The sequence below is a fragment of the Carcharodon carcharias genome, chromosome 8, assembly GCF_017639515.1.
Source record: "Carcharodon carcharias isolate sCarCar2 chromosome 8, sCarCar2.pri, whole genome shotgun sequence".
Lineage (NCBI taxonomy): Eukaryota > Metazoa > Chordata > Chondrichthyes > Lamniformes > Lamnidae > Carcharodon > Carcharodon carcharias.
The window spans coordinates 177,166,359-177,177,744 of record NC_054474.1 but is presented as its reverse complement, the minus strand read 5'-3'; positions in this window follow the sequence as shown (position 1 = coordinate 177,177,744).

Here is an 11,386-nt window from a genome sequence, read left to right as displayed (position 1 = left end):
TAAAAGCCTCTCTTTTCCTTCTCATTGTATCCTGAATATCTTTGGTCATCCATGGTTCTCTGGGCTTGTTACTCCTTCCTATCACCCTAGAGGGAACATGTTGAGCCCATTTCCTTTTTGAATGCCCCTCACTGATCCTCTGTAGACTTCCCCACAAGTAGCTGTTCCCAGTCTACCTTGGCTAGATCCTGTCTTATTTTACTATAATCCACTCTCCCCCAATCCAGAACATTTTTTTGCAACTTGTCTATTTCTTTGTCCATAACAAACTTAAACTGTACCATGTTGTGGTCGCTATCACTAAAATGCTTCCCTTCCACCACCTCAGCCACCTGTCTGGCTTCATTCCCCAGAATTAGGTCCAGCAATGCGCTTTCCCTTGTTGGACCCTCTGCATATTGACCTAAAAAGTTCTCCTGTACACATTTCAAGAAATCCTCTCCATCCAAGCCCAGGTCTATCCCAATTAATGTTGGGAAAGTTGAAATCACCTAATATAATAACCCTATTGTTATTGTTTTTACACACCTCTGAAAATTGTGCACATATTTGCTCCTCAATTTCCCGCTGACTATCTGGGGGTCTATAATAAACACCTAACAATGTGGCAGCCCCTTTTTTATTACTAAACTCTACCCACAAAGCTTCATTCAATGCCTCCTCCAAGATACCTTCTCTCCTTACTGCAGTAACTGACTCCTTAACTAATAATGCAACACCTCCTCCTCTTTTACCCCCCTCCCCTGTCTCGCCTGAAGATTCTATATTCCGGAATGTTGAGCTGCCAATCCTGCCTTTTCCTCAACCATGTCTCAGTGATGGCTACTATATCACAATTCCTCATGTCAATCCTCACCTTTAACTCGGCTGTTTTACCTGTAATACTCCTGGCATTAAAGTAGAGGCCATCCAGCCTTACCTTACTCCCTTGAAACGTAATGCAGCTTTACTCGCTCTGACTTGATTGTTTTACTGTATTATGATGTGTCCCTATTCTGCTAACATTCTGTGTCCCCTCCCCCTGCCATGTTGGCCTTGTCACCCACTCCCTCTACCTCCACTCTCAAGCAAAAAAACGGCATCTGTACTGTACAGTAATGCACTGTATTTTGTGATTTGTACTACTCTGTAATTGAGCAGTTTTACATTGTTCTCGTTTTCTTGCATTGCCAAACAATTTCTGCAGTAAAATTGTCTTGACTTTACTCAAAAATATTTTTATTGCTTCTTTTCCTTTAACAATGTTAAATTTTGGGATGGCTGGAACTGATCTATTCACTCCGATTATGAAGTACGTTCATCGTTCACGATTTCACCCTTCACCAGATTTCGCAAGCAGCAGGATTTTACGGTAATTTAGATGAGGGGTCCGTGATTACTAATCCATTTGAATAGAGGTTCTTCAACTAGAAACGTTTGTGACCCACTGGACTGGATGATACTGTAGGGCAGATTCAAACTGATTGTCAGGTAGTGCAGAGCTGCTAAATGACTGGTTGTTTCCAGTGCGCCCAGGAGCGGAAGTGTACACACGTGCCGTGGATGCCACTTTGGAGACAAAATGGTACAGGTAGTGCGAGAATACGGGCACTAGACATTAGCAAGTTACAGCCCTGGTATCTGTTAAGTGACATCTGACAAAGCAGCTAAATTCAGCAGTTGAGGAATTGTTGATTTCACACCTAGCACACAGTTCCAAGTACAGCACATGGCTAATTAAAGCACATCGGAAATTGTGTTTTTACTGCAAAAAAAATGGAGCCAGAAGCATCAAGCATTGCAATTATTCCAAATATGGCAGAGACCAAAACAAATTATTGAAGTTATTTGCCTTGAGCCCGCAAATTAACAATAATTGAGATGGATTCTTTAAAAATTCTAGGCTGGCAACTGCTAGTTAGAAGAAAAATAATCTCACAAACACAATGTCCATAAAAAGGTTTAAACAAGCTGCTTTGGTGGAGGTTCTCTAGTGGGGCCTGGCTCAGAGCATTTCTGTGGGATCAAGTCTGGATAACGTTCTAAGCTTAATATCAAAGCGCAGCATTGATAAAGCATAATAAATTGGCAGCATACGATTACTGGCCCTCAAGCATATTCTGTCAGGGATACAACAGATTTTGTCAAGGAGAAATTCACATAAAAACACAAGGGAACAAATTTGTTCTATCTATGAGTTTGGAACAACTAGGACCTTATGTTGTTCCTGCCACGATAGTTTTTGTTGACATATGAAATCACATGTACTGGCCCCATCCAAAAATTCTTGGCTTCATGATTTTCTGAGCCTGCGTCTGAAGCTCTTCTCTCCAATTTGATGTTAAACTATGAACTTTTGCAGCCCAAGAAAGTTTTTGTGGTGCCCAGAACTTCATCGTGTTCTTTTTTCCAGTATTATGGCATTTCTACAAGCGCTGGGTTAATCAGCAAAGGCAAAAATACATATACCTAAATGCTACATGTCAGGAGAAAAGTAAATCTTTTTCCTTCTGTCTTCCATGCTGTTTATTTGCTTTCTCATTAAAATGTTGAGACAACATTATTGGAGACTGTTCCAATCTGTGCTCTGCAAAAACATTAAGCCTCAAGTTGAATGCATTGCAACAATAACAAGTACTTGCATTGATATAGCACTCCTCACATGTTGGATGATTTCTTGGAGGGTTTATAATCAGGAGCCAGGGGATATATTGCACACTGAATGGGGTAGAATAGGGGGGCAAGTATGGGGATGGGGAGGATTCTGAGACTTTAAATGAGTTACGTTTGGCGTTAAATCAAAACCTTGGAAATCTTGGCTGTGCTGTCTATTTGAGAGCAGGCATGCTGTTAAGTATGTAGATTAACAAACTTTGTTCCAAGGACATCATTGAATAAGTTGTCCATCAAAGAACCACTGTGGGAGCACCATCACAAGAGCTGCAGTGACTCAGGCAGAAGGCCCATGACCAGCTTTTCATAGGCAATAAATATAACCCACAGTACATGAACAAATTAATGAAAGGAGTAGGTTGTTTAAATTATTTGCAGACCTAAATTGGGTATGAAAAATGATGTTGCAATCAAGTGGCAAAGATAAATGAACAATCAGATTGTGAAGAGATTGCTCTTCTCATTTTATTTAATTCGTACATTTTCTATTTGGCCATTGAGGAGAATTCGTTTGATCTTCAAAAAGTCCTTTGAGAAGGAATGTCCTTTAAGAAAAATGTAGGATGTATAATTGTGGAGCTGTTCCAGGATCTTCTGTTTGCTTTGTGCTCCCTGGTTGCAAGGCTGTAGTCATCATCATACTGAGTTTTGTCAGAAGTTTAGTAATGTTGCTGAATACAATTACTAAAATATTGGACTCAGTTATTTTGAAACAGCTTATGTTTCATGTAAGTCAGGATTTAAACTGGTATTTTCCCTTTAGTTTTCTGTTTCTGTAACTTCTTGCAATTACCTTTCCTGTAAACAAAGTTCAGACTCTGGACAGGAGACAGTGACGGATCTCCCAGATAGAGCCAGATTTCCACTACCAAAGCAGGTAGCCCAAGTCGGGAAATTTCCCAACCGGGCAGACACCCACCCTTGGTTCAAAGGGCCTGATTAACCCTAAGTTTTGCTTCAGGGAGGCAGGAGAGGGATGGGGTTTGGCCCACCAACCCTGGAAGCAGATCATAGGTAGCAATAGGGGCGTGTGAGTGCTGAGGAAGGCTGGTAAGAAGGCCCTCATTGAAACTTTGTCCCAATTGTTTTAGAAACTGTTAGGTACTCCACCCATCACTTCTACACGCACTTGCCATGCCCCTTCCATGCCACATTATACACCCATGCCATTTCATACCCCATGCCAACTCCTGCCCCATGCCACCTTAATGCCACTTCATTACCCAATGCCACGTTAATGCCAAATCATGGCCGCATTCCACCTCATAACCCCATGTTACCATTTCATACCCCATGTTAACTCATACCCCCGTGCTGTCTCCATGTCAACTCATGCCCCTCCGGTATCCACTATGGGCTGACCACAGGAGCCATATGAAGATGAAAAAATAAGCTTCCAACAATCTAATCTCTCAAACCTGATGCCAAAATTCTCCTATTCATGAAACTCATTCAAAGATTTTAAATCCCCTCAAATGTTCAATTTGTTATAAAAACAAATGGCCTTTGAGAAAAGTCCATTTAGTAACCACATCAAAGACAGCTAATACCTCAAAAGTCCCTCAAAAACAATAATCCCCTTCTGAGGTGAGTGCATTTGTAGCTTTTGAAACTCAGCCAAGCATTCATAATGTCCTCAGTTACAATAACAGCCCATTGCAAATGTCAACAAAGAACTCTATTTAAATTGCAGGAACAGGTGGTTAATTCTTTTTCTATATCTTCAGCTGTTTTTTTCATGTTTAAAGGGCTGGGGATTTTAAAAAAAACTTCACATCATGACCCTTAAACAGACCTTATCCTCCCTTCATAAGCAGTTAAGTTTCCTCCATAAACTTGTGAGCTTCACGCTGCAGGTTAAGGCCATTGGAACAATGAAAATGGGGTCTGTTTGAACTCAGCACTAATTTCAAATGCCCCCCCCCCCCCCCCCCCGACCCACCCCCCTCCACCCCCCCCCCCGGCCCCCGTGTTTGATTTTCATACCTGGGTGATTCACACCCCACCCCCTCCCCTACTGCGAGCAAAAATGGAATCAGAAATGGGGACGAGACTTCCATATTCAGGTCCTGCCCAACATTTTTAAAGGACTCCAGAGTAGATCCAACTCTGCCAAAATCCGTCCCAATGTCTCAGATGTGTGTTATATTATAGTAAAATGGTTATTGGCTTAATACAAACAATCCAATTCACAGCAAGCTATCTAGTTTACGTTGAGTTCAACCTGATTATGGGAAATGCAATTTTTGCTGTGATCATAATTTGATTATGTTGGAATAAAGCCTGCGTCATGATGTTTTGTAGTATGAACCTTAGAATTATGCCTGCCAATGCCTTTGCTTGACTTAGCCTGCTTTCTATCAAAATCAAATCTGTCCTGCCTTGCATATTCTAAATTAAAAGTATCAAAGAAAGAACTGTATCTGTTCTGACGTAAGTTCTACACTTTTTAAAATACTTTCTTTGTAAAATCATAGAAACTTACAGCATGGAAGAAGGCCATTCGGCCCTTTTTGTCTGCTTCAGCCAACAAGGAACCATCCAGCCTGATCCCACTTCCCAGCTCTTGGACCAAAGCCATGTGGGTTATGGCATTTCAAATGCCTATCCAAGTACTTTTGCAATGTTATGAAGGTTTCTGTCTCTATCACTATTTCAGAATGTTCCGGATTGTCATCACACTTTGGATGAAAAAAGTTCCCCTCGAGTCCCCTAAAAGCTAATACCTCTTACCCAAAATCTATGCCCCCTGGTTATGGAGCCCCAATCCATTTTCTCTAAACCCTTCATCATTTTATACACTTCAGTTAGGTCTCCCCTCACCCTCCTCTGTTCCGAAGGAAACAACCTAAGCCTATCCAATATTTCCTCATAACTAAAACTTTTCCAATCCAGACAACATCCCTGTAAATCTCCTCTGCACCTGCTCGAGTGCAATTACATCTTCCTGGAGTCATCAGAGTCATTCGGACTCGAAACGTTAACTGTGTTCCTCTCCGCAGATGCTGTCAGACCTGCTGAGTTTTTCCAGCTATTTTTGTTTTTGTTTCAGATTTCCAGCATCCTCAGTATTTTGCTTTTATCTTAGGATTTTATGCAGTTGTGTTCAAAAATTAATCATTTCCCTTTCAAAGTTTGATAAGCAACAACAATTGTGACCAGCGCCAGTTCTGGTTCCATATTTGTTGTATATAGCAGCCAATAGAATTTTAATTTGACTTTCACAATGCAGGTTAATAATATCACTTTTATATCTTGTTTTGACTTCTTCATCTGGTTGGCATGGTAAAGAAAGACATTGCAAATCGCTTGACTGACAATGTAGTCCTTTTGACATATAGTCACTATTATAATGTAAGTAAATAAAGTTTAAGGAGCAATTCATTTTGTATCCATGTGGTCTGCTTGCGTTTCAATTTTCTTCATTCCCTTAGGCTGAGCTGGAACGCCCCCAGTGTAGTAATTTTGTGCATCGTCCAAATGGGAGCTTTTTCTCCTAACTATTAGTAGGAGGCAGAGAGAGGGAAGAGAAGAAGCACCACAGCTGAATCTGACCTTGTCCTCATCCACTATGCCCACACAACGCAGCACTGGTCACTAGTTAGCAATCAGGAACTGAAGTTTCTCTTAGTTTATCCTTCTTCCATAGCCTGGGTGCTGTTGTCGCTCCCTTATTGTTGTATAGGCTGAGACCAGTTAACTCAGCACTCTCTGAAGATCAAATGGGAAACTGTCTTGGTCTGCATGGCTCAGTGTCTGTCACACTTCAGGACACACGTATCCATAGACACCTAGGGAACTACAGGGTGTTACATTGAACGAACCGGAAAATAAAGATGGCAGCTATTAGCTTACTTAACTTTACTTGAAAGTAAAGCTATTATGCAAGTTGAGTATTTGATGTTCTTCAGTGTTTGAGTCAACTGGAAGAAATGTGTACAGTTCCAGGCCCAGTGCTGGCATGTTCTATTCTGAACTTCAAACTAATTTTATATTTTAAAACTGGGCACAAAGGCTGGAAAATTTGGCCACCCAAAGTCACCTGACTTCTTTATGGACCAGAGCCATTCCACTGTCTCAAGAGGGAACAAAGGAAAATTCCAGACTGATGTGAATCAATTTCCCTGAACCTAATCAAAAGGGATTGAAGGGGACATTCAAAAACAAAGTCATCGACTGTATCAAAGGTGTTAAACCACAATACAACGCCACCCCTTATTTGAAAAAGGGCTTTGAATTTGTAAAAAGTCACACGGTGAGACAGCCATGATTCCTTGGTCTGCTTAAAGGATCAGCTAGAAGCTTTTTGCAGACAGAGTTCCACCAAAAGTCATTGAAGTAACAGTTCATCTAGTCTGTGACCCGGACTCGCAAAAGTTGCAAGACATCAGGGCAGCCAGAGCATGTAACCTGTTCCAGTTAATGTTTACCAGAGAGCCAATCTCCTGGATTTTCCAATACGAGAGCCCTCACAACCTACTGTGAAGCCTACACTTCAAAAGACCCTCGTTGCAACTTTAAAGCATCAAAACCATGCAAGAAACCACAGGCCTGCTTCTCAGGAGACCGGAAATCATAAAGCACAGACAGATAATTATAAGCTGTAAAAGTACACTACATTCACCTGTATCTAATCTTTGAGTGCATGTGAGAGTGTATGTGTGAGCCATTGGGCGGAATCAGCGGAGATCTGCACTAAGTGCAGTAGCAGGCAGGAATAAGGATGTTTTACCCGGCAGTCACAATGGCAGCTTCTCACGCCGTATTGTCTCAATCCTTCCGCATTAATTTTGCATTCCCAGAAATCATGCTGTTCAATGGCTGGAGGTCACCGATTCACCCACCAAGCCATCACCCCATTGTTTCATCACGCTGGACACCACGTTTAAAGTACAGCCGTGCGCACATCCCTCAGTGTTTCCAGCCAGGATTGCTGCAAAACAGATATAGCTGCAAAAGGCAAGAAGACTGCAGCCCCCAGGTTTAGTGACGCATCCTTCAAGTGCCTTCTGAATGCCGTGAAGACTTTGCTGTGATGTCCTCTCTCTCTGCTGAGGCTGCAGGAAGGGCAGCAACATTACCACTCTGGCTGGTAGGTGATGGCAGTGGTGGTCAGTGCCAATGCTGCACAGAAGAGGTTGGACATCCAGTGCAGAGAGAGGCTGAATGATCTCATCCTTCCTGCCAGGTTAAGGCAACCATCTCATCACTCTAAACTCACATTCACAAGTCCATCACACATTCACTGGCATCTCACTCACTGCCAGCTCAAGGGACATCACCCACTCACTCTCTCTCACACACCCTCACATCTCCATCTGGCCTCATCTCCTCTGGAGGCTGCCTCCTCAGCCCTCACCATCTTGAGGCCACTTTCACAGATCAACATGTGCCCCACACACACCCTGGGATACCCTCCTTCCCCAGTACAGCCCTCGCCCTGCAGCCACTTCCCTTGCCTGAGGCCACTTCTCCCCCTTCCCCAAGCAAGTCCTAGCCCTGCTACTGTTGAAAAGCCACCCCCACCTTACAGCTGGTCTGGTAAAGACCTGCCCATGAGCGCCCCTAAAAGTGATGTGGCGCTGCCTGTGAAGCCTGGTGCTGATGACTGTGAGTGCTGTCCGAGGCAAGGTAGGCAAACAAACCTCGAAGTCCTGAGTGAAGTGCAGCTCGTCAAGTGCACGCCTTATGCTTGCTGTTGTGGAACACGTCAGTGAGATTGCACGACAAAGTGCTCGAATGATCCAGCGTGGGAGGAATGACTCTGGTGAGCTGGCCTTATAATGATATGCAGATGTATTGCAATGAGGTTCCCGGCATCCGACAGTGGGAAACACAGCCCTCCATCGATGGGCTCAGCGGACAATTGCAAACTGGTTTCATGAGTCATGAAACTGATTTTTGGCCTACTTGTTATATTGTCCACTCACATCACCGAACACAGCCGACGCCAGTGGGCATGGGAAACTTCTAAATGGGAATAGTTTCTTAATAAGTATTAAAGCAATAATATAACACACCCTTTTATCATTTAAAATTACTTAAAGCAGTGAGGATAGCATCCCTAAAATATGTTATGGTTACTTCTTAAAATCAAGGATTATGGATTATTACCATTAGTTTTGGTTATTACAACTGTGAATATTTATTCCAAATCTGTTCCAAACGAGCATGTGGCTAGCTAGGAATCCAATTCTAATGTAATAACATTGAATAGATAACAAACAGATGTTTAACAACATTTGAAGATCTTTTTCTGGACTGATCTACCGAGCTTTATTGAGCATTACAGACGTACAAGGACTTAAACAATGTGACATTGGCGATGCATAGCTTTGCTGGGTCTGTATATTATGAAGCCAGTATCTGGCCATCAAACTGCTCAGACCAAAGGACACTCTGTAACACTTGCCAGAAGCGATGCCAGCTCTGTCTCAAATGCTCCTTTACTGCATTAAACGGGACAGAAACTTGGCTTCCATTCTCTGCAAGTGATGGCTGTCAATGTGTTTCATTTCTTTGAATGTACTATTGAAATCTAAGAATGTGAAAGGTGACTTTTATATCAGCACTAGTTTCATCAGTTCATTCTGTTCCCTGGGCATGATGAGCATGCTGTACAGTGAGATCACAGATCAAAATATACATAAACGGGATCAGTTGGGTAAATGCAGCATCCAGTAAAGGCTCCATCCCTCCTTGCCTTGACAGAGACACTTGATAGGAATTCTGAGAACACACCAAGTAGCACAACATGCATACTTTCCCCAGCACAGTACAAGAAAGATTTATCTAGTTCTGTCGAAGGGTCATGAGGACTCGAAAGGTCAACTCTTTTCTTCTCCGCCGATGCTGCCAGACCTGCTGAGTTTTTCCAGGTAATTCTGTTTTTGTTAAAGATTTATTGCCATCTTCGTGTTAAACACCGGAGAGTCCCTAATAAGAAAGATATAAGAGTTGTACCCTTTAAGTCACAATACCATGTAAACTATTTTCCTTCTCTTGGGATAAGCAAATTTAATGCAGCAACAAAATAAACCTTAGTGACTGAACTAAAAGACACAGCATGGCTGCTTTTCACACTATGAGCACTCACCAATTATTTACATATCTCTAATCAAATCTCAACCCTAAGTTTTTCTATTGTCTTCACTACCTTCATGCCACTATGGAGATGGTTTCTCCACAGCCATCTTACTTGGTCCTTCTACCTTCTTCCTCACTGCACTGAAATGAAGACTCACTGCACCGTTGCCTATTCAAAGTAATTCCTTCCCTGTACCCTAAAGCTTGTTCCACAATCAATTAATTAACCACATTAATTCTATAATATTGATGCAGAATTTTAAATATTAAGTTTGACATAATTTAATTGTAACATTTTGAGATACAGAAAAGTGCATTCAATATTTGGACACTAATGTCTTATATGGTAATTTCAAGACAAGTATAATTTTTGAGTATCTACTGCCATAAAACCAAAGGGTAAAATTTCATGTCCTCACTCATACCATTGTTACTTCTACACTCAATTATTCCAAAGTTCTACAGCCTCCCACCTTGCACCCTCCATAAACCTGAGTTCATCAGAAACTCTGCTGCCTGTGTCCTAACCCCAAGTCCCATCTGTTCACCCACTCACTGACCTACATTAGTTCCCAGCCTGTCAACATCTCAATTTTAAAATCCTTGTCCTTGTTTTCAAACCACTCCATTACATAGATCCTCCCTATTTCTGGGATCTTCTCCATTCCTACGACCCACTGAGGTATCTATACATTCCTCCAATTCTGGCCTTTTGCACATCTCTGAGTTTAATTGCTCCACCATTGGCAGCCATGCTTTCAGCTGTCAAGGCCCTAAGCTCTGGAATTCCCTCCCTAAAACTCTTGCTGCACTACTCTTTTTCCCCTTTATTTGCTTGTAGTTGTATAAAATGGTTAAAATATTGCATACAATTCATTTTAAGGAACCTGGTGGTGAGGGGTGGGGGCGTTTGAACATAAGAACATGCGAATTAGGAGCAGGAGTAGGACACTTGTCCCCTCAAGCCTGCTCCACCATTCAATAAGATCATGGCTGATCCGAATGTAACCTCGACTCCTGCATTCCTGCCTACCCCTGGTAATCTTTTACCCCCTTGTTAGTCAATAATCTATCCAGCTCTGCCTTAAAAATATTCAAAGACTCTGCTTCCACTGCCTTTTGAGGAAGAGAGTTCCAAAGATTCACTACGATCTGAGAGAAAAGAATTCTCCTCATCTCTGTCTTAAATGAGCGACCCCTTATTTATAAACAGTGACCCCTAGTTCTATATTCTCCCACAAGAGGAAACATCATCTCCACTCCCACCCTGTCAAGACCCCTGAGGATCTTATATATTTCAGTCAAGTCGCCTCTTAATCTTTTAAACTCCAGTGGATACAAGCCTAACCTGTCCAGCCTTTCCTCATAAGACAACCAGCCCATTCCTGGTGTTATTGGGAGACAATTTCCTTTTATTTATAACAAACTGTAATGTATTTACAATTTTCCAACAAAAATGCACAGACTTTTCCCTTAAGTGTTTTAAATCCTTTGAAGATGACTTAGCACAATATTTGTGTGACAAGATCAAAAGGCATTTACCATTGTTTTCTAAGTCTGGGCTTGCTGACCTACATTGGCTCCATTCCACTATTGCCTAGATTTGCAAATTCTAATCCTTATGCTTGAGTCTCGGCCTGAACTTGTC